Source organism: Aotus nancymaae, unplaced genomic scaffold (genome assembly GCF_030222135.1).
Source record: "Aotus nancymaae isolate 86718 unplaced genomic scaffold, 86718_ANA_hifiasm-v0.15.2.pri h1tg000048l, whole genome shotgun sequence".
NCBI lineage: Eukaryota > Metazoa > Chordata > Mammalia > Primates > Aotidae > Aotus > Aotus nancymaae.
Genome location: NW_026988462.1, coordinates 15,226,809 through 15,251,971, shown reverse-complemented (window position 1 = coordinate 15,251,971; position 25,163 = coordinate 15,226,809). Strand labels below are relative to the sequence as shown.

Genomic DNA, 25,163 nt, shown 5'->3' with positions numbered 1-25,163 from the left:
GCTTTTATATGGTACAATTTTTATCACAGACTAAGACAAAATGTATCCTAAAACCCACTATCTTTGTTATTATTTATTTATCTTTGAAGAGAGGTAACACAAAGCTATTATCATCACTGGCAATAAGCAATGAGTATTCGATTATAATGATACACTCAAGTCATCCAAAAGAAACGTAAAAACATGAAAATAAATAGAAAGAGACAAAAAAATTGAAATAATAGTTGAGACATAAAGAAAAGGAGAGACAATAAAAAGACTGAAAATAGATACAGATGTTTTAGAGCAAAGGGTTAGCCAAGCCATTGAAAAGAAAGCCACTGAATATCAGAACTGTACATTTAGTTCATATTTTGTGAAAGTTTCAAAATACAAATTTTAAAAGTATGCAATCTTTACAAAAACAGTGGGGTTTTTTTGCTGATTAAAGTAATAGTATATGTGTAATTTTTCTAAAATTATAGGAAAAATTTCCCCAAACATTATTTATTAAGTAATTAATTTTTATTATTTATTTATTCATTGTGAGATGGAGTCTCACTCTGTTGCCCAGGCTGGAGTGCAGTGGTGTTATCTCAGCTCACTACAAAGTCTGCCTCCTGGGTTCAAGGGATTCTCCTGCCTCAGTCTCTTTAGTAGCTGAGGCTACAGGTGCATGACACCACACCCAGCTAATTTTTGTATTTTTGGTAGAGACAGATTTTAACCCTGTTGGGGAGGGTGGTCTCCACTCCTGACCTCAAGACATCTGACCAGCTCAGTCTCTCAAAGTGCTAGGATTATAGTCACGAGCCACTGCGCCCAGCCTATTTATTTTTGATCATTAGAAAACATAAAATGTGATGATAAGGTTCTGTAAAGCAGGGTTTTGAGGTTAATAGAGTTGTGGATATCCTGTTAAGCAAAGAAAATTTATGATATTTTCAATTTATACATACAAATAATAGACGTACATGGACTAAACTTATGAACAGAAGGATAAATTAATAGAGTGGAAAAGATTCAAAAATATTGAGCATTAGAGAGATGACTATAAGAGATATCTGTTCTATCTAAGGCATCACTATGTTGCAAAATGACTTTATATCTGTACACAAACTGACAGTAAGCATGATAATAATAAAGATTTAAATGACTGAGTTATACTTTATTCATTTGTTTATTCATTCAACCAACTAAGCATTCTAGAGTCTACTTTTTTTCCATATGAAAAAAAGGATGCTCTCTGCTGTTCTAATCCAAAGAATAAAAATTATAAGTATGGTCAGGCACAGTGGCTCACGCCTATAATCCCAGCACTTTGGGAGGCTGACGTGTGTGGTGGATCACAAGGTCAGGAGTTCAAGACCAGCCTGGCCAAGATGGTGAAACCCCATCTTATTAAAAATACAAAAATTAGCTGGGTATGGTGACGAATGCCTGTAATTTCAGCTACTCAGGAGGCTGAGGCAAGGAATTGCTTGAACCTGGGAGGCGGAGGTTGCAGTGAGCCGAGATCATGCCACTGGACTCCAGCCTGGGTGACAGAGCAAGACTCTGTCTAAAAAAAAAAAAAAAATTATAATAACTATATTGATAAGGAGCAGATAATCCAGCTCTGATTAAATTCTTAGAACTGCAATCCTCCTTTGGTACCTATGGGGAATTGTTAACAGGACATTCTGCACACACCCAAATCTGCAGATACTCTAGTTCCTAATATAAAATGGCATCACATTTGCATATAACCTATGCATATCCTTCTGTATATATTAAATCATTTCTAGATTACTTATAATACCTAATACAAGGTAAATACTAAGTCCGTAGTTGTTAAGAAAAAATCTGTACATAGTACAGACACAATTTTTTGAACATACACATGCATTTTTAGGTTCAGGGAATATATGTATGGATTTGTTACATGAATATTTTGTGTAGTACTGCGGTTTGGACTTCTATTGAACCCACCAGCCAAATAATAAACATCATACCCAGCAGGCAGTTTTTCAGTCCTTGTCCCCCTTCTTCTCCACCGATTTTTGGAGTCTGCAGTGTTGATTAGTGGTTGGTTAAATCCACACATGGAGAAGCCACAAACACAAAAGGCCAACTGTATTCTAAAAGAGAATATTGCATTAGCAAGAAAAAAGTACTTGCTCCTCATGTAAATGTCTCTCATAGCTCTAAGATTAAATGTTAAACTCAAATATACTTATTTTGGGTGTCATAATAAACATATTCTCAAACTTACATTAAGATTTTGAATTGGGCATAGAAATTATATCAATCATGATGTCAAGATTTAATATTTATTAAGTAAAATAAATTATAAATTACCCATATGATTCCATACTTAAGAAAATGTTGCTTCTTTTTAATATGTGAACTATTAAAATTTGATAAACTATAAAAACTAAAATGACTGAATTGCAATACTTTATTTAATATATTTTTAGCTTAAAAATATATTTCATAAATAAAATGTTTGAAAATGCTGTATCATAATATCTTCACATTGGTTCTATTGAGAGAACAATTTTTATGGAATTTTACCTTATAGCATAATTTCTGAGAGATCTGTAATTCATCTTTGGTCCAAATATATAGATTTGTTTGAATGTAAAGTTTAATGAAATTTCATCAATCATGTTGTCATGTTCTTTTATTTTGCACATAAGAAATGGAAGTAGATAGAAATTATATGAGGACTTTTTTCCTTAGAAAATAGCTGAACTCAATTAATTTTAAATGCAGTTCAATTTTTTTGCATAACAATTATCTGCTAAAAACTTCAATGAATTCTATTGAGTCAGTATGTGACTTTAGAGACTAATGTCATGGCAATATTTTTAAATGATAATATATTTTCATTGATTTTACAATATGCTCGTACAAATATTGTTTGGCTTTGTGGTTGCAATAGATTCTTTTATAAAGAAGCTTCTGTTCACAGATGTGTTCACACATTCCTGCCCATTTAGTAGTCAATTTAGTTAATTAAAATTATGTACTCTTTTATTTATGTTCAATAACTGGTTCAAATATCTGTAAAATGTTAAAGTCTTAATTAAATTTGACATGTTTTTAAAATAACTATGCTGATTAAGTTTACTGACATTTCTATAATTCTAGTAGAGTACTTACTGATTGTACATAAATGATGGAATTACCTAGTAACAATCTGAGTTATTTGCTTACAATTTAGTTTTTTTTTCTATATACAGTTTCACTAAATTTTAACAACAGTAACTCTGAGAGGTAGTTATGATTCACTCCATTTCCAACTGATACTCAAATGTTAAAGCTATGTCCTTAGACAGCCTTACATCTGGAAGAGGAACAGAGACCTCTAGTCTCCAATCCAATATTTCTCAACTTTGCTTATACGGTGATACTGATTAAATGACATACGCATGATTTTCTGTCTTTAAGAACTTGCACATAATTAAGCAACAAAATATTTTCATAAGAAACAAAGACTTCCATCAAGTGTACAAAATTGTTACACTGTCCAATGAGTCAGTAGTTACCAGAATTTTTAATTATTTGCATCCCTTCAGAGAATGAATATATCCCTCCAACACGCACACAAATACTTGGAAAAACAAAGATCTTTTTATTCTGTTAAAATGTACAATAGATTTCTGCTTTACGTCTTCCAAAGTTTTTGTCTAAAAAGAAAGTATAAAATATTCAATCTATCATTCAACATATGTGAGGGTTTATGCAGTGATAGAAAATGAGCACACAGTAACTTGTGAACAAATCAAGCTAAATTAAATTCACCACAATAGAGTAGAATAGAGAGTTAAATATAGTAATATAATCTTTCTCTTTTCTTTCTCCATGCTCCCTCCTCCTATTCTGTCATCCTTTCTTCCTCTCTTTTTCCATTTTCCTTTCTTTTTTCCTTTTTCTTGCCTTTATTCTTTCATTCTTTCCTTCCTTTCTTTTTATTATTCTCTCTTTTGCAGGTGTTTTGGAAAGCAAATGTATTTGCTTCTACTTTTTATGTTTCAATTCTATAACTTCTTTAAAATAAAATAGATGTTACCTGTTTCTCATTAAATTTAATTTTTATTGTATTAATTTTAATTAAGTAAAAACTAACGTTAAAAAAAGCAACTGCCATCCCAGAACCTGTAGATAAACATTATATATATATAGATGCATAGATAGAGGGATAGGCTACACAGATAGCAATGAAAAGAGGTTCATATATTATTTCATTACTCTGTCATTTGTTTTTATCTATCTTATATCAATAGAAATTATTCTAAACATCACTTAAAATAGAAAAGCTAAGTATGCAGCCATTTAACCAATCCATTATTGTAAAAAGTCAAAATGATTCCTCTTGTTACTCTTAACCACTTTGTGATGGCCATAACTATAAGTATGTATTTGTGCACATGCATTCGCATTTCTTTAAAGACCTAACAATAGATAGTTTCGGTCAGATTAAAATAAAACATGGTGTTTAATATTTATTTTCAGATGGGTATCCTGAAAGTTTTATCAATTTACCATCTCTGTCATTCATGAGACTGTCCAATCAAAAACTGTTTAGAATTTTGAGTGGAATTATCACATACCATACTCTCACTAAATGTGTCGCAGTGGTGCACAGGTTCTAAGACAGTCCTCAGTGATCCCTCTCCTGGTATTCAAGCAAGATGGATAATCCCCATCCCTTAAGTGTGAGCTACATCTAGTGACCCACTTCTCAGGAATAGAATGGTGCAAAAGTGATTGTATGTGACTTATTAGGTTACAAAAATACCATGGCTCTCATCTTGCTAGCATTTTCTTACACATTCTGTTTCTCTGGTTCTCGCTTGCTTGCTGTGCCGAACCAAGCTGCCATGTATTTCCTGCCTTATGGAGAGGTACATGCTGTAAAGAACTAGGACAGCCAGCAAGGATTTGAGGCCTTTGTTCCAACAACCCAAAATGGAATCTTGCCAACAAATGCATGAGTGAGCTTGGAAGCTAATCCTCGCTGGTTAAGCTTGAGCTGACTGCAGTTCTGGCTGACACCTTGATTACAGCCTGTGAGACCCCGAACGAGAGGGCCAAGGAAAGTCACACTCAGATTCCTCATGCAAAGAAATTACGACATAATAAATATTTGTTATTTTAGGGTCTAAGTTCTGGGGTTATCTGTTACACAGAAATAGATAAATAAGACAGTTGTCAAAAAACAAGAAACTTTTTAAAAAATGATTTTGAGATTTATTTTAAAAGTTTTAACTTTGATACATGTTTCTTTATATTAATTTATTTTTCTTGTTCATTTGCTTAAATTTCAACCAGTAGTTTTTTTTTCTTTTTTATTGCGTTTTAGGTTTTGGGGTACATGTGAAGAACATGCAGGACTGTTGCATAGGTACCTACATGGCAATGTGGTTTGCTGCCTTCCTCTCCATCACCTATATCTGGCATTTCTCCCCATGTTATCCCTCCCTAACTCCCCACCCCCCACTGTCCCTCCCCTAGTTCCCCCCCAACAGACCTCAGTGTGTGATGCTCCCCTTCCTGTGTCCATGTGTTCTCATTGTTCATTGCCCTCCTATGAGTGAGAACATGCAGTGTTTGATTTTCTGTCTGATTTACTAATAATTTTTTTATAGTTCTGCTTTCTTGGATTAATTTATAAAAGGAATAATTTCTACTATATTTTGAACCACCTTTCTGATCTTTCCCCTTAATCACAAAATGTTTCTCCCAGTATTCATTATAATAAAATATCTTAGCTATAATTTAAACAATGTGAGACTGTATACAAATTTCAGTTAAATAGAAAATTAATCTAATTTAATATCATAGCTTAATGAATTTTATAATTTAATGTTCAGTTTATTACTGTTTACTTATTTAAATTTTAATTTTATGAATTATAACATGTTAAACTCATGTGCTGTTAAGAAATAACTTTTTTAAATGTGTTTTCATATGTGTTTCTATGTATATAATTATCACAATTACATAAACAAATAATTATCTGGAGAAAGTGAACAGTGTTTGTAGATACCTGGATGATAAGATTGTGAATGATGTCTTTTTTTGTCTATTTTTAATGTCTATTTTTAATATTTTGACAATATATATGCGATGTGTCAGACCAAAAAACATCATAACAAAATTAAAATGTAAATAAGAAATGCTCAAATGGTCCATTTATTTTATTTTATTTTATATTTTATTTTATTTATTCATTTTTTTGAGATGGTCTCACTCTGTTGCCCTGGCTGGAGTGCAGTGCTGTGATCTTGGCTCACTGTAGCCTCAACCAATCTCCCAAGCTCAAGTGATCCTCCCACCTCAGCCTCCCAGGTAACTGGGATTACAGTCCTGTGTTGCCACACCCAGCTAATTTTTTTTGTTGTTGTTTTTGCAGAGATGGGGTTGTACCATATTGCCTGGGCTGGTCTTGAACTCCTGAGCTCAAATGATCTGCCCACGTTGGCTTCCCAAACTACTGGAGTTACAGGCATGAGTCACTGCACCCAGTCAGACAATCATTTTAAAATTTTGTATTAAAGCACATCTTTTTTCATATAATTTTTCCTAGAAATGATTCCTAGAAAAGTATTTCCAGAGTCCAAGGTATAAATATGTATGGGGCCCTTTTTTAATAGCTAACGTATTAAAAAATTTGTATTCCAGAATACATATATATATATGTACATATATACATTTTTAAACATCTATTAACTTATTTTCTTGTCACTGAAGTGAGTAATTTTTTTGTTAGTTTGTATTTTGGAGCTGAGGGTGTCTCTGTGTCCAGCCTGGGCTGGACACAAACTTCTGGGCTCACCAATTTTCCTTCCTCAGCTCCCCTAGAAACTGGGTCTGCTGAGCTGAGTAATCCTAGCTGCAGTAAATATACTCCTCATTTTATGAAGTATAACATGTTAAACTCATGTGCTATTAAAAAATAATTTTCAAAAATGTGTTTGTATATGTGTTTGTATGTATATAATTATCACAGTTGCATAAACAAATAATTATCTGGACAAAGTGAACAAACAAAATTTAACACATAAAATATGCTTTTTGAAATCTTAGATATTTTCACATAGGAGAAAGAGTTTATACTACTATTTTAAGTCACATTTATATGACCACTTATATTTAAAAAAAAATTTTAAATATTTATTTATAACATATTTATAACATTTTTAAATTTTTTTCAGCCATATTTCCTTTCTTTCTTGCCCATATATTGAGTATTTAGTAGGTTATTTTAATAAGTATTCCATTAGAGTCTTTTTAGAATTTTTAATATTTTTATTCAAAAGTGATATTGTTTTATGTTTTTCTGTTAATTTCTTCAATCTTTAGTCACACATTGAAGATTTTCATACATAAACTGAATATATTTTATTCTTTTCCTAGAAACTTGAACTCTTTATAAAAACTCAAATTATCTACTTTTTGAATTTAGTTTTTGATATTTCAATTAATACGAAGACTACTGATCTGTTTCAGTTTTTTCATTTTGTTTCCATAACCCTTTTATTATTTCTGCATCTTATGAAGATATACAATATATGCATTAACAGTTTTATTTTTTCATGCTTTATTGAATTTTATGGTTGTCATTTTTGTGTGTGTTTTTATATTTGAGTTTTTAGATGTTTTTCCTGTTTTATCCACTCTTACCACCCATCATTTCTATTTGCAAATGTGCCACTGCTATCCTATTTTGTTGCAGATTGGAAAGCATAGCCAGGGATTTTCATTATTTTTGAAGCTTCAGTTTGTTTTAATTTGGGTTCAGCAGAATTTAATTATAAGCTATTTTCCAAAGATTGCATATATAAGATATTTAAATTATAAAAAATGCTTCTTACAATATTAGACTATAGCATTTTCTACTAATATTGTCATCCTTATTCTTTATTTTGTGGCATTTATTAACTTCAAAGGGAAATATGAGGCAAGTTTAATGCTTACTTTTATACAAGTATATTTGTTTATTGCTTCTATTATTTTAGAATAATTTTAATATTGTTTAGATAAAATTTCTATGCCATTTCAATAATGGTTTCACAAAGATGATGATTCAGTGGTTGACCCAGACCTATTTTTAGGTGTTAATAACAGAAAACTTTTATCAAGCACTTATTATTTCTTAGGTATTGTATTATGCCAGTCATACTCCAAATGTGTTCCATTGACCATCACTGGTCCATGAACTTTGTTTTGGTCAATGAATGTGTCTCCACAAAAGTTGACTATAACATTTGAAAATTGTACAGAAACTTGGCCGGGCTCAGTGGCTCACGCTTGTAATCCCAGCACTTTGAGAGTCTGAGGCAGGTGGATCACTTGAGCCCAGGAGTTCGACACTAGCCTGGCCAACAGGGTGAAACCCTGTCTCTACTAAAAATACAAAAATTAGCCGGGCGTGGTGCCAGGCGCCTGTAATCCCAGGTACTCCGGAGGCTGAGGCAGGACAATCACTTGAACTCAGGGGTGGGGGTGGGGGTGGGGGTGGGGGTGGGGGAGGCGGGCGGGCAGAAGGAGGCTGCAGTGAGCCGAGATCGCACCACTGCACTGCAGCCTGGGTGACAGAGTGTGACTCCTTCTCAAAAAAATAATCATAATAAAATAAAATCTTTAAAAAATTGCGTGGAAACTTGACAGAAATAAATTACAAATTGAATGTTTAAATAATCTTTGGATAACAAAACAACAGATTTAGAAAATATTGTTCTACTTCCATTTCATACTTCTTTCCATTGCAATAGTACAGACTGTCTTAGACTTATGCTCATAAATAAAATATAAACTTATTATGTGTCCGTACTAGGTAGGTCACCAGAAATTCAAAGACTATTTAGAATGCATCTGTAAGTAATCTCCTGTGTCCATGCTCTTTTTTTTTTTTTTTTGCCTTTAACTATTATACACCCCGTTAATTATGATCCTTTCCTCAAAATCCTGGTATTCAATATTAAATACTTTCAATAAAACACTTTTCATTAAAATAATAAATAAATTTTCATAAGTTTTCAATTTACCAAATTGACTTTAAACCTTAGTTTTAGCAGGGAAACTTCTTTTCCAAACAAAACCTCAAACTAATCTCTAGTAAGTAAAACACAGAGAAGCTGAGGTGCATTAATCAATCAAGTTACAGTACTGGTGATGAGTTCTTCCTCCCTCCCTCACTCCCTCCCTCTTCCCTCCTCCTTTTGTCGTGCTCTGTTGCCCAGGCTGAAGTAAGCTATTCTCCTGCTTCAGCCTCTCTAGTAGCTAGGACCACAGGTATGCACCACCACACCTGGCTAATTTTTAATTATTTGTGTGGAGATGGGTTCTAGCTATATTGCTCAAGCTGTTGTCTCTAACTCCCTGACTCAAGCAATCCCCCAACCTTGGCCTCTCAAATTACTGGGATTATAAGCATGAGCCATGGTTTCCAGCCTTAACAATTCTGCTGATTGATTAGTTTTTCTTTCTTTGAAGAAACACTCACAAAATCACACCTCTTCGTACATGCTCCATCTCCATACATACACCACCACCAGCACCACTAACAATGTCTAGGACTCTGAAAACTGTTTCTAAACAGTTTTTACTTTAGTAAAGATGATAACTATCAACCTCTAGGGTTAAGTTGCATGTGATGGTGATGCAGGGCCATGAAACATGAATGGGACCATAGGCCAGGTTTGCCACAAACAACAGCATTCTGTATTTGTACACATTCTGCTAAAATTACTTTATTTATAATATTTTGAGATAATTATGTAAATGTATAAATATGTGAAAATTCTAGGCACATATTAGGTGGTCAAATACAAAGATGACTTGTGAAGATTACTATAATATGATACCTGTGGCTTTAAGTAAACTTTTAATTTAAAATAGTCCTATGTTTGATGGAAAATTGCAAAAATGGTACGGAAAGTTTCTATACAATACACATCCAGTTATTTTTAATGACTATTGTCAATTATTAATATTTTACATCCATTATTAATATCTCACATTAGCATGGTACGCTTGTTACAACTAATGAACCAATATTAAAATATTAGCAGTAATTAGTGTCTTTACTGTATCAGATATCCTTAAGATTTACCTAATGTCATTTAACTGACCCAGTATCCCATTCAGGATACTCCATGACATTTAGTTGTCTTGACTCCTCAAGTATATCTTGGCTATGACAGTTTCTCAGAATTGCTTATTTTTGATAATCTTGACAGTTTTATGAAATTCTGGACAGATAATTTGTAGAATGCCCCTCAAGTGGCACTTGTCTAACGTTTTTCTCATGATTAAATTCCGCTTACATGTTTTGAAGAGGCAGACCACAGAAGTGACGTGTTATTTTATCACATTGTATCAAATCACTATTTGTTAACCTTCATCCCCTTCAGCCTGGTTGAGGTAGTGTTTCTTTGTTAGGTGTCCCACTGCTAATTACATTTGTGTAATTTGTGTAATAGATATTAGAATATATCCCATTTCCATATATTCTGTGAATGCAAGTCACTATACATGCCTATAGTTAGGAATCGGGAGTTATAACCCACCTCCTTGATGGCAGAGTATCGACGTAAAGTGTTTGGAGTATTTCTACACTGAAGATGTGTCTCTTCTTCATATATTTATTCAATAATTTACATCAGTGTGGATTTGTGGATATTTATTTTATACTTTATTTCTTTTGCTGCTCAAATTCATCCAGCTTTCACCATTGACAGCTTTCTTTGGGCTCCTGTGCCCCTTTGACATATCCGTATCATTGTGTGTACATGTTTGTTTCATTTTGTTTTCTGAGCACTTTTTGTTTTATGGCATGAGAAGATGTTCCAGGCTCATTTTGTATATTACTTGCCCTAGTCTGAGTCAGCCACTTCTCTATAGAGCCCTGTGTCTCCTTATTGGATAATGGTATAGGAAATTAAGATCCTGGCATCAGGTTTGTCACTACCACGTTCCCATAGCTTCTAGCCCCTCTCACCTAATAGAACAAGGAATAGATTTTCACACACACAGAGACATATATATATATCTCTACACACACATATATAAAAAAGTGTGTGTGGAGACTATATATGTTTGTGTGTGTAAATATATATATGAACATGCACATACATACATATATAGGTACTTATGTATTAGCCCATGTTTATACTCATATAAATGTATTTCTATTCTACAAAATGTAAATCTATTTCTACATGTAATTATGTATATTCATATTAAGTTAAACATAGTTCATATTAAAACCTCCATTTCTAATCAATTTCCAAACCATTCTAGTCGCCTTCTCAATTTTGTCTATAATCTTTCAGTGCAACAGTGAAAAACTTGGTTCCCACCAAGCACCATCCATTAACTTAAATGTTCAATTTCGGTACCAGAATTATTAAATATTTTCCCTGGGGGAGATAACTTTACCAAATAGTTTATGTACAATTTCTCTTGTATTTAATATAATATATGCCACTCATTTCCAGAGTCACTTAAGTGAGTGCCTTTTTCCCCACTTCTTTTAGTGAGGCCATTTCATATACTTGTAACACAGTTTTGTTGTTTTTCTCTAATTCTAAATGCCATCCTGGAATCCCTTCTATCTAAACTTCTTTTAAAATTTGTATGAATTAAAATGTTCTTTGAGCTGTAAAATTTTATGCATTTTGTCTAATGTATTGTATCATGTATCCACTATTATAGTATCATAGAGAATAGTTGCATTGCCCTTACAAAACATACTATACCTCATGTGTTCAACTTTACTACCCCCTAACAATTTCTGATATTTTAATGTTCTTTCTAAAAATCATATACTAGGAATGATTATGTAATTTTTTTCAGGCTGGATTATTTCACTAACTAATATTTATTTAAGATGCACCCATACCTTTGTGTTGTTAGGTAGCTCATTTCTTTTTATAGTTGAGCAGCATTACATTGTAATGTATATATTTTGTTTTGTTTATTCATTTAGTTTCCTGATGCACCCCCACAAAAGTAATCTATTTTCAGTCTGTTTAGCTTTTTCTTATTGTAAGAATGGAAATGGCAGCTTCCAAGCTCTTTCCATGTTGGAGGTAAAAACAGAAGTCTTACATACCTGTTTCATGGGTGTGTGTGTGTATTTTAATAGGAAATCCAGATAATACAGAAAAAAAATAAGATATAAAAAAGCACAGAATCAAATTATGTTCTGATATTATCACCTTATTCCAAAGTTATCATTAGAAAAGGAATGCACAGACATATATGACTTCAAAAATAAACTCCTACTATTGTAACAGGAGAGAAATGTAGACTACAAAGAAGTTTCATCTCAGGCAGTGCATGGAAACTCTATCAAGAAGCAAGTTTATTTTAGTACTTTAAAGAATAGCTATGGTAAAGCCACAAATACAGGTTTCTTTCCAGCTAGCCATCCACAAATATGTATTTCTTTTTGCAACCCAGGTAATCAATGTTTTGAAATTGTACTTTTCTGTGGATTTTATTTCCATTTCAGTAACCCTAATAATATGTTTTGTAAAATAAGCTAGTTGACTTTTGTCAGTATAAGTAATATAATAAGAAGATTAATTCCCAGTAAATGCATAAACTAAATAAATAAATAATTATCTGTTGATTTAACGTATCCATTGAAAAACTTGTCAAACAATAGTAAACCTTTAAAATATATTCTGCTTTCTGAGTCCTGAATTCTGACAATGGGACTGATTATCTTTTTCCTCAAAATTCTCCATGGGTACATAATATTCAAAACACACTCAAGCTCTCTGTTCAAACTTTGAGAGCTCTTTGAGTCCTATCTTTTTTTTTTTTCTTTTAGACAGAGTTTTGCCCTTGTTGATCAGTCTGGAGTGCAACAGTGCAATCTTGACTCACTGCAACCTCTGCATCCCAGGTTCAAGCGATTCTCCAGACTCAGCGTCTGAGTAGCTGGGAATACAGGTGCCCTCCACCCGACCTGGATAATTTTTTTGTATTTTTAGTAGAGATGAGATTTCATGTTGGCCAGGCTAGTCTCAAACTCCTGACCTCAAGTGATCCACCCTCCTTGGCCTCCGAAAGTGCTGGAATTACAGGTGTGAGCCATCGTGCCTGGCCAAGTCCTATTCTTAATATACCTTCACAATATAAATTTTTTGTACTATTGCTTGTCCCTTTCTGTCATTCTCTATTCTGTTCTTGATAGATATGGAAGAGAAGGAAATATATACAGATGTATAAATATACACATATATGTAGTCAATGTATATTTTACCTATCGCAAATATCTATCAAAATTCTCCAAAATCAGTTAGCACCCTTTAATTTTTTTAAATTTGTTATTTTATGTTTTGTAATTTCAACTTGTATTTTAGATTGAAGGGGTACATGTGTAGGTTGTTACATGGGTGTATTGTGTGATGCTGGGATTTGGGGTACTGTCCCTTAGGTATAAGCATAGTACCCAACAGCTTTTCAATCCTTGCCCAACTCCCACCCTCTCTCCCTCCTCCTTGCATTCCTTCCAAGTTATCTGTTGTTGTCATCTTTATGTCTTATCAGTAACCAAAGTTTAGATCCCATTTATAAGTGAGAATATGTAAAATTTGGGTTTCTTTTCCTGCATTACTTCAATTAGAATACTGGCCCCCAGCTGCATCCACATTGCTGCAAAAACATGATTTTGTTCTTTTTCACAGCTGTGTATATATACCATATTTTCTTTCTTTAATCCACCATTGATGGGCACATAGGTTGATTCCATGTCTTTGCTATTGTGAATCATGTTGAAATTAACAAACGAGTGTATATGTCTTCTTGGTAAAATTATTTCTTTTCTTTTGGATATATGCCCAGTAATGGGATTTCTGGATCAATTGATAGTTCTAAGTTCTTTGAGACATCTTGAGACTGTTTCCACAGTAGCTGAATAATTTACATTCCCTTGAAAAGCATATAAGTGTGTCCCTTTCTCTGCAGCCTTGCCAGCATGGTTTTTTGACATTTTAATAATAATGATTCTGACTGGTATGAGATGGTTTTGATTTGCATTTCTCTGATGGTTAGTGATGTTGAGCATTTTTTCATATGTTTGTTGGCCACCCGTATGTCTTTTTTCTTTTAAGTTGGTTTTAACTTTTAAAAAAATTATTATACTTTAAGATTTTTTAAATTTATTATATTTATTATAACTTTTAAAAACTTATTATACTTTAAGGTACATGTGCTGATCATGCAGGATTGTTACACAGGTATACACATGTCATGGTGGTTTGCTGCATCCCTCCTCCTGTCACCTACATTAGGTATTTCTCCTAATGTTATCCCTCCCCAATACCCCCACCACCTGCTATCCCTCTCCAAGCCCCCCAACCCCCCAACAGGCCTCAGTATGTGACGTTCCCCTCTCTTTGTCCATGTGTTCTCATTGTTCAATCCCACTTATGAGTGAGTATATGTGGTGCTTGGTTTTCTGTTCTTCTGTCAATTTGCTGAGAATGATAGTTTCCAGCTTCATCCATGTCCGTGCAAAGGACATGAACTCATCATTTTTTATGGCTGCATAGTATTCCATGGTGTATATGTGTCACGTTTTCTTTATCCAGTCTATCATTGATGGGCATTTCGGTTGGTTCCAAGTCTTTGCTATTGTAAACAGTGCCACAATAAACATACCTGTGCATGTATCTTTGTACTAGAACAATTTTTAATCCCTCGGGTATATACCACCCAGTAATGGGATTGCTGTGTCAAATGGTTTTTCTATTTCTAGATCTTGATGAATTGCCACACTTTCTTCCACAATAGTTGAACTAATTTGCATTCCCACCAACAGTGTAAAAGTGTTCCTCTTTCTCCACATCCACTCCAGCAACTGTTGTCTCCAGATTTTTTAATTATTGTCATTCTAAATGGTGTTGAGATGGTATCTCAATGTGGTTTTGATTTGCATTTCTCTAATGATCAGTGATGATGAGCATTTTTTCATACGTTTGTTGGCTGTATAAATGTGTTCTTTTGAGAAGTGTATGTTCTTATCCTTTGGCCACTTTTTTATGGGGTTGTTTTTTTCTTGTAAATTTGTTTTAGCTCTTTGTAGATTCTGGATATTAGCCCTTTGTCAGATGGGTAAGTTGCAAAATTTTTTTCCCATTCTGTTGGTTGCTGGTTCACTCTAATGCTTCTTTCTTTTGCTGTGCAGAAGCTCTTAAGTTTAATTAGGTTCTATTTGTCTATTTTGGCTTTTGTTGCCAATGCTTTTGGTGTTTTAGTCATGAAGTTCTTGCCTATGCCTATGTCCTGAATGGTTTTGCCTAGGTTTTCTTGTAGGAATTTTATGGTGTTATGTCTTATGTTTAAATCTTTAATCCATCTGGAGTTAATTATATATATATATAAAATTGCACTTTAGGTTCTGGTGTTCATGTGCAGAACATGCAGGATTGTTCCATAGGTACAAACATGGCAATGTGGTTTGCTGCCTCCATCCCCCTCGTCACCTATATCTGGCATTTCTCCCCATGTTATCCCTCCCCAACCTCCCCACCGCCTGCTGTCCCTCCCCTAGTCCTCCCCAACAGACCCCAGGGTGTGATGTTACCCTCCCTGGGTCCATGTATTCTCATTGTCCAACACCCACCTATGAGTGAGAACATGTGGTGTTTGATTTTCTTTTCTTGTGTCACTTTGCTGAGAATGATGGTTTCCAGATTCATCCATGTCCCTACAAAGGACACAAACTCATCGTTTTTTATGGCTGCATAGTATCCTATGGTGTATATGTGCAAAAATATGGAACGCTTCACTAATTTGCATTTCATCCTTGTGCAGGGGCCATGCTAATCTTCTCTGTATCATTCCAATTTTAGTATATGTGCTGCCGAAGCAAGCATTGGAGTTAATTTTTGTATAAGGTATAAGGAAGTGGTCCAGTTTTAGATTTCTACACATGGATAGCAAGTTTTCCCAACACCATTTATTCAACAGGAAATCCTTTCTCCATTGCTTGTTTTTGTCAGGTTTGTCAAAGATCAGATGGTTGTAGATGGCCTTACTTCTGAGGCCTCTGTTCTGTTCCATTGGTTTATATATCTGTTTTGGTACCAGTATCATGATGTTTTGATTACTGTAGCCTTGCAGGATAGTTTGAAGTCATATTGTGTGATGCCTCCAGCTTTGTTTTTTTGTGTAGGATTGTCTTGGCTCTGTGGGCTCTTTTTTGGTTCCATATGAAGTTTAAGGTGGGTTTTTTCAGTTCTGTGAGAAGGTCAATGGTAGCTTCATGGGGATAGTGTTGAATCTATTAATTACTTTGGGCAGTATGGCCATTTTCACGATATAGATTCTTCCTAACGATGAGCATGGAATGTTTTTCCATCTGTTTGTGTCCTCTCTTATTTTGTTGAGCAGTGGTTTGTAGCTCCCCTTGAAGAGGTCCTTCACATCCCTTTTTAGTTGTATTCCTAGATATTTTATCCTCTTTGTAGCAATTGTGAGTGGGAGTTTGCTCATAATTTGGCTCTCTGTTTGTCTGATATTGGTGTATAGGAATGCTTGTGATTTTTGCACACTGATTTTGTATCCTGAGACTTTGCTGAAGTTGCTTATCAACTTAAAGAGACTTTGGGCTGAGAAGATAGGGTCTTCTAAATATACAATCATATTGTCTGCAAATAGAGACAGTTTGACCTTTTCTTTCCCTAATTGAATATGCTCTATTTGTTTTTCTTGCCTGATTGCTCTGGCCAGAACTTCCAGTACTATGTTGAATAGGAGTGGTGACAGAGGACACCCTTGTCTAGTGCCAGATTTCAAAGGGAATGCTTCCAGTTTTTGCCCATTCAGCATGATATTGGCTGTGGGTTTGTCATAAATACCTTTTATTATTTTGAGATATGCTCCACTGATACCTAGTTTATTGATAGTTTTTATCATAAAGGGCTGTTGAATTTTGTCGAAGGCCTTCTCTGCATCTATTGAGATAATCTTGTAGTTTTTGCCTTTGGTTCCATTTATGTGATGGATTATGTTTACAGATTTGCATATGGTGAACCAGCCTTGCATCCCCAGGATGAAGCCTACTTGATCATGATGGATAAACTTTTTGATGTGCTGTTGGATTCGGTTTGCCAGTCTTTTATTGAAGATTTTCACATCAATGTTCATCAGGAATATTGGCCTGAATTTTTCTTTTTTTGTTGTGTCTCTGCTAGGTTTTGGTATCAGGATGATGTTGGTCTCATAAAATCAGTAATGGAGGATTCCCTCTTTTTGTATTGTTTGGAATAGTTTTGAAAGAAATGGTACCAGCTCTTCTTTGTACGTCTCATAGAATTCAGCTGTGAACTCAGCTGGTCCTGGAGATTTTTGGTTGGCAGGCTATTAATTGCTGCCTCAACTTCAGACCTTGTTACTGGTCTTTTCAGGGATTAAACTTCTTCTTGGTTTAGTCTTAGGAGGTTGTAAGTGTCCAGGAATTTTTCCATTTCTTCTAGATTTACTGGTTTATGTGCATAGAGGTGTTTGTAGTAATCTCTGATGGTAGTATGTATTTCTGTGGAATTGGTAGTGATATCCACTTTATTATTTTTTATTGCATCTATTTGAATCTTTTCTCTGTTCTTTTTTATTAGTCTGGCTAGTGGTCTCTCTATTTTGTTGATCTTTTCAAAAAACCAGCTCCTGGATTCATCGATTTTTTTTTTTTGAAGGGTTTTGTGTGTGTGTGTGTGTATCTCTATCTCCTTCAGTTCTACTCTGATCTTAGTTATTTCTTGTCTTCTGCTAGCTTTTGAAGTTGTTTGATCTTGCTCCTCTAGTTCTTTTAATTGTTATGATAGGGTGTTAATTTTACATCTTTCCTCATTTCTCATGTGGGCATTTAGTGCTATAAATTTCCCTCCAGACACTGCTTTACACTGCTTTAAATATATCCCAGAGATTATGGTACATTGTGTCTTTGCTCTCATTGGTTTTGAAAAGCATCTTTATTTCTGTCTTCATTTCATTATTTATCCAGGAGTCATTCAGGAGCAGGTTCAGTTTCCATGTAGTTGTGTGGTGTTGAGTGAGTTTCTTAATCCTGAGTTCTAATTTGATTGCACTGTGGTCTGAGAGACTGGTTGTTATGATTTCCATTCTTTTGCATTTGTTGAGGAATGATTTACCTCCAATTACGTGGTTGATTTTAGAGTAAGTGTAGGTCATTAAGAACTTGCTTTATGTATCTGGGTGCTCCTGTATGGGTGCATATATATTTAGAATAATTAGCTCTTATTGTTGCATTGATCCTTTTACCAATATGTAATGACCTTCTTTGAATCTTTCGATCTTTGTTGGTTTAAAGTCTGTTTTATCAGAGACTAGGATTGTAACCTCAGCTTTTTTTTGCTCTCCATTTGCTTGGTAAATCTTTCTCCATCCCTTTATTTTGAGCCTATGTGTGTCTCTGCATGTGAGATTGTTCTCCTGAATACAGCACATAAATGAGTCTTGATTCTTTACCCAATTTGTCAGTCTGTGTCTTTTGACTGGGGCATTTAGCCCAATTACATTTAAGGTTAATATTGTTATGTGTGTGAATTTGATCCTACCATTTTAATATTAGCTGGTTGTTTTGCACATTAGTTGTTGTAGTTTCTTCATTGTGTTGATGGTCTTTACCATTTGGTATGTTTTTGCAGTGGCTGGTACTGGTTGTTCCGTTCCATGTTTAGTGCTTCCTTCAGGAGCTCTTGTAAGGCAGTCCTGGTGGTGATGAAATCTCTCAGCAATTGCTTGCCCGAAAAGGATTTTGTTTCTCCTACTCTTATGAAGCTTAGTTTGGCTGGATATGAAATTCTGGGTTGCAAGTTCTTTTGTTTAAGGATGTTGAATATTGCCCCCTCAAACTCTCTTCTGGCTTGCAGGGTTCCTGCGGAGAGATCTGCTGTGAGTCTGATAGGCTTCCCTTTGTGGGTAACCCGACCTTTCTCCCTGGCTGCCCTTAGCATCTTTTCCTTCATTTCAACCCTGGTTGAATCTGATGATTATGTGCCTTGGAGTTGGTCTTCTTGAGGAACGTCTTTGTGGTGTTCTCTGTATTTCCTGTATTTGAATGTTGACCTGCCTTGCTAGGTTGGGAAAGTTCTCCTGGATAATACCCTAAAGCATGTTTTCCAACTTGGTTACATTCTCCCTGTCACATTCAGGTATACCAATCAAAGGCAGATTGGGTCTTTTCACATAATCACATATTTCTTGGAGGGTTTGTTCATTTCTTTTCACTTTTTTCTCTAATCTTGCCTTCTTGTTTTATTTCATTTGAGTTGATATTCAATCTCTGATATCTTTTCTCCTGCTTGATCAGTTCAGCTGAAATTTGTGTATGCTTTGTGAAGTTCTCGTGCTGTGTTTTCAGCTCCATCAAGTTGTTTATGTTCTTCTCTAAGCTGGTTACTTTAGTTAGCATTTCATCTAACCTTTTTTCCCTTCTGTTTCTTTGCATTGGGTTAGAACATGCTTCTTTAGCTCAGAGAAGTCTGTTATCACCCACCTTCTGAAGTCTGCTTCTGTCAGTTTGTCAAACTCATTCTCCATCCAGTTTTGTTCCCTTGCTGGTGAGGCATGGTGATCCCTTGGAGGAGAAGAGGCCTTCTGGTTTTTGGTGATTTCTGCCTTTTTGTGCTGGTTTCTTCCCATCTTTGTGGATTTATCCACCTTTGGTGTTTGAAGTTGGTGACTTTCAGATGGGGTCTCTGAGTGGACATCTTTTCTGTTGATGTTGAAGCTATTTATTTCTGTTTTTTAGTTTTCCTTCTAACTGTCAGGTCCCTCTGCTGCAGGACTGCTGGAGGTCCACTCCAGACCCTACTTGCCTGGGAATCACCCATGGGGGCTGCAGAACAGCAAGGATATTGCTGCCTATTCCTTCGTCTGGTAGTTTTGTCCCAGAAGGGTACCTGCCAGAGGTCAGCCAGAGCTCTCCTATATGATGTGTCTCTTGAGATATATGGGGGTCAGGGAGCCACTTGAGGCAGTCTGTCTCTTTTCAGAGCTCAAGTGCTGTGCTGGGAGCTCCATTGCTCCCTTCAGAGCTGCTGGGCAAGGACATTTAAATTTGCTGAAGTGGGACTCACAATCACCCCTTTTCCCAGGTGCTCTGACCTGGGAAGGTGGGGCTTTATTTTTAAGTCCCTGATGGGCTGCTGCCTTTTTTCAGAGATGCCCTGCCCAGCAAGGAGGGAGTCTAGTCACAGTCTGCCTGCAGAGCCCTTGCTGAGCTGCTGAGGGCTCCGCCTGGCTGCTATGTAAACTTCCTTGGGATTTTGTTTATACTGGCAAGGCTAGAACTGCCTCAGTAATGGCAGATGCCCCTCCTCTCTCCAAGCTTGACAGGCCCTGGCTAGAGTTCAAACTGCTGTGCTGGCTACAAACATCATAAGCCAGAGGGTTTCAGTTTGCTGGCCTTTGTGGGGGGTGGGACTCGTCAAACCAGATCACTTGGCTCCCTGTCTTTAGCCCCCTATTTTTTCAGGGGAATGGGTGGATCTGTCTCACAGGTATTCCAGGCACCAGCTAAAACAGCCACCCAGTTTTGTGCTGGAAACCCATGGTGCTGGCTAAAACACCTGCCCAGTTTTGGGCTGGAAACCCGCAACACTGGTGTTGGCACCGGTGGGAATCTCCTGGTCTCTGGGCTATAAAGACTGTGGGAAAAGCACAGTATCTGAGCCAGAGTGCTGGAGTGCCTGGCAAAGTCCCCAGTAGCCTCCCTTGGGTAAGAGGAGGAGTTCTCTGTTCTCTTGCACTTCCCAGGTGAGGCAACACCCCACCCTGCCTTGGTTTGCCCTCTTTGGGCTACTCCCACTGTCTAACCAGTCCCATTGAGATGAACCTCGTACCTCAGTTGGAAATGCAGAGATCACTTGCCTTCTGCGTTGCTTTTACCAGGAACTGCGCTCCGGAGCTTTTCCTATTTGGGCATCTTGGCAGAAGTCCTCACTCTCTTTAATTTTAATCCAGTGACTTCTGCCACATTTTTCCAGTTATAAAAAGTTATCTGTAAAACAAAATTTTAAATATTCTGTATGAACTGCAGCCATAAGCTGCATAACAACGTTCTGGTCAATGATGGTCTGCATAGTTCATGGTTCCATAAGATTATAAGACTATATTTTGACTGTACCTTTTCTATAATATGTTTGTACATGTCTAGATGCACAACTACTTACCACTGTGTTAGAATTGCCTATAGTATTCAATAGAATAATATGCTGTATAGCTTCATAGTACAGGAGCAATAGGCTGTTCCATATAGTCTATGTGTGTAGTGGGTTCTACCACATTGGTTTGTGTAAGTACACTATGATGATCACACAATGACAAAATCACCTAATGATCCATTTCTTAGAATGCATCCCCATCCTTAAGCAATACATGACTGTATTTAAATAGTAAATAAAATAGGATTAAATCATTAACAAGCCAAATACCCTTTCATTAAGATAAAACCACAGGGACTTTTCTATTTCAGTGCAAAACTAGCTTGTTCACAAAATAAGATTAAACCAAGTGTTAATTTCTCAATGCTTACACACAACCTAATGTTCTAAAATCTCTAGAAAATTTACGGTGAATTTCATATGCCAATTTATTTTCTCCTATGTAATTTAGCAAGGCTAAGTAGTTTTATTTAATTTGCCTTTATCAAAACTTCTATTCACTTGAAATAATAGAAATATTACTCAGAATCGACAGGGAATTTTAATGTAATCCACAAAAATTGCTTGTTCTTTATCTACTTTACTAATACAGGCAGTTCAAGATTTATAACTGTTACTGAAAATGCCAAGGCAAAAGTATGCTTCTCTGGGTCTCTGTTCTATGTAACTGTGGATTTCTCTTTTCTCTTCTCTCTTTCTCTCTTACACACACACACACACACACACACACACACACAGTCACATATAAAAACATGCATGTATACACATGTATTTTTCTGCTCAATTAATATAGATGGGATTCTGGAATAGATGATAAAGTTAATATTGGATATAAATAAAGCAAATAAATACTTTTTATAGTCCAGAAATAGATATATTCTATTGTTGGAGCAGTAATTTGCTGTTTGTTGATAGACATTTATCAGAGTCTTAATATATTAGAGTAGAAAGGCATCTAATCATGCCATAATAGGGCACACACAAACACAACCCAGTATACCATATACATAATAACAATGATGCACAGTAATTCAAATATTCCTTTCTTTATCAGTATTCACTGTGAAGTGAACACAAGTGCAAAATGCTTTTGAATTTATTGCTCTTTCAAGTTTTAATATCTTGCATCTGTGATTCTCTTCTATATAGAAGTCAATGTCATCTTATATTGAGACTTTTCTGACCAATACAGGGGGAAAAAATGTTCACACCACTCATAGTCTGTATGGATTATAACATGAATCATTACAACACTGAAATACAATTTTCAGTTTAGTTCCCTCTTTCATCATAATGTCAGGTTCTTCAGAGAAGGATCTTAGTTTATTATCCCTCTGATTACATTATATTTTCCCTAGAATCTAATAAAATTCATTAATAGGGCTGGGCATGGTGGCTCATGCCTGTAATCACAGCACTTTGGGAGGCTAAACTGGGTGGATTATGAGGTCAGGAGTTCAAGACCAGGCTGTTCAACATGGTGAAACCCCATTTCTACTAAAAATACAAAAATTAGCTGGGTGTGGTGACAGGCACCTGTAGTCCCAGCTACTTGGGAGGCTGAGGTAGGAGAACTGCTTGAACCTGGAAGGCAGAGGTTGCGGTGAGCCAAGACCATGCCATAGCACTTCAGCCTGGGCAACAAAGTGAGGCTCCATCTAAAAAAATAATGAATATTTTTGTTTCTATAAATGAAACAAAATTCAATTTTTTTATTTCTTTAAATATTATTTCTATACGTGGTGTTTTAACAATTTTTCATATATAGTCAGCATTTTAGGTAATTGTTTTGCCTTTTTTTGGCTTCCTGTTGCAACAGATCTCACCCTAGGGAAATAACTGCATCGGTATCTCAGTGTTACAACTACCCGAAGTAGTGTCATGGTAATGAATAATTTGATTATGAATGGCAGACTACAAGCTGCAATTTCATGTACATATTTTATTGTCACTCTATATATTATATGAAATTTCTACACTGAATTTTCTTTTTTAAAATATTTTATTTTTGAAACATTTAATTGAAAAATATAGGTTATACACATTCTAAGTGTACAATGTGATGATCTGACATGTATACACTATGCAATGATTACCACAATCAAATTAATTGACACATCTATCACCACCCATGCTGCACCATAGATACTCAGAACTTGTTCATCTTAAAACTGAAAGGTTGTACCATTTGACTAATATCTTTCTATTTCCCCCACTTCCCAGCTTCTAGTAACTACCAGTCTAATCTCTATTTCTATGGGTTCAGCTTTTTCAGATTGCATCTATGAATGATATCATGTAGCATTTGTCTTTACATGCCTAGGCTATTTTCTCCTAAACTAATATCCTCCAGATTCATCCATGTTGTAGCAAATGAAAGGATCTCCTTCTTTTTTAAGGCTGAATTGTTTTCCATTTTGTGTATTTTCTTTATCTATTTATCCCATGATGGATAATTAGGTTGTTTTCATATTTTGGCAACATCAATATTACTTCAATGGAAAAGAGTGGTGCAGTTATTTCTCTGAGATATTTATTTCATTTCCATTGAATGTATATCCAGAAGTGAGACTGCTAGAACATATGGTACTTATATTTTTAACGTAAAAAAAAACTTCCATACTGTTTTCATAATGGCTATGCCAATATACATTCCCACTAAGGGTCTACAGGGCTCCCTATTCTCTATTCAGACTTTTGATCATTTTTTAATTGTATTGTGTGTGTGTGTGTGTGTGTGTGTGTGTGTTGCTAGAGTAGTGTGAGTTCCATACATATTTTGAATGTTAACAATTTATCAGATGTACAGTTTGCAAGTTTTTTACCCATTCCACAGACTGCCTTTTTATTTTGTTCATTTTTTCCCTTTGCTTGCAAAAACTTTTTAGTTTGCCATGGTCTCACTTTATTTTTGCTTTTGTTTCCTGTGGTTTTGATGTCACATCCAAAAAAACACTAGTGCCAAATCCAATGCCAAGGAGCTTTTTACCCATGTTTTTAAAGTTGCAAGGTAGAAAATCAACATACAAATCAGTTGTATTTTTTTATATTAGCTAGAAACTATGGGAAAGAAAATTAAGAAAATGATTCCATGTACCACAGCATCAGAGAGAAAAAAATATTTATGAATAAATTAAACCAAGGAGGTAAAAGATCTATACCAAAAAAAAGAACTGTAAGAGATTAATGAATGAATCTGAAGAAGACACAAATAAATGGAAAGGTTTCTCTTGTACATGAATCGCAAGAATTGATATTGTTAAATGACCATATTACCCAAAGCAAACTATAGATTCAATACAACTCCTATTGATACAGAAAGGGGGCAGGGAAGTGCTGGGTAGAGAAAGGCAGGTCCCTGGCTAGGGGCCTATCCCCGGACCTGTGTCCATAGACCTAGGTGAGGACAAGCTCCTGCCTTCATGCCCAAATGTTGCATTTTCCAAGACCACCCTGGCCCACCATGCCCCCATCCTGTGCCTATAAAAATCCTGAGACGCTAGCTGACAGAGGCACAGCAGTTGGATGTTGAGAGGAACACATCAGTGAAGAAGACAGAAGTGACTGGATGTTGGGAAGAGCACGCCTGTGGAAGAGCACAACAACATGCCAGCTGGCCATCCACTTGTGGAATCACATGGAGTTTGGCCAGGGCAGTCAGAGGAGAGCCCGGGTCACTTAGCAGCTCCACTCCAGGGTAAAACCATCTCCCTTCTGGCTCCCCCATCTGCTGAGAGCTACTTCCACTCAATAAAACCTCGCACTCATTCCCCAAGCCCACCTGCGATCCAATTCTTCCAGTACACAAAGGCAAGAACCCCTGAATACAGAAAGCCCTCTGTCCTCGAGATAAGGCAGGGGGTCTAATTGAGCTGACTAACACAGGCCGTTTACAGACAGTTAAACTATATTTAAATACAATTTACAGTGTTCACAGTGGTGATATCTGTAGCAAATGAACTGACCAATAGATTACAAAGTTAATTT

At 35.6% G+C, this 25,163-nt stretch overlaps 1 non-coding gene and 1 pseudogene across 1 annotated transcript; both read right to left on the bottom strand.

Annotated features, from left to right (window-relative positions):
• The window catches only part of LOC105712348 (glucose-6-phosphate 1-dehydrogenase-like), a 62,965-nt pseudogene extending 42,047 nt beyond the window's left edge, over window positions 1-20,918 (bottom strand).
• Window positions 15,760-15,866, bottom strand: LOC135268977 (U6 spliceosomal RNA). Its single transcript, XR_010337308.1, has one exon. It is a non-coding gene; the product is annotated as a U6 spliceosomal RNA (small nuclear RNA).
• Window positions 20,919-25,163: the final 4,245 nt, after the last annotated feature.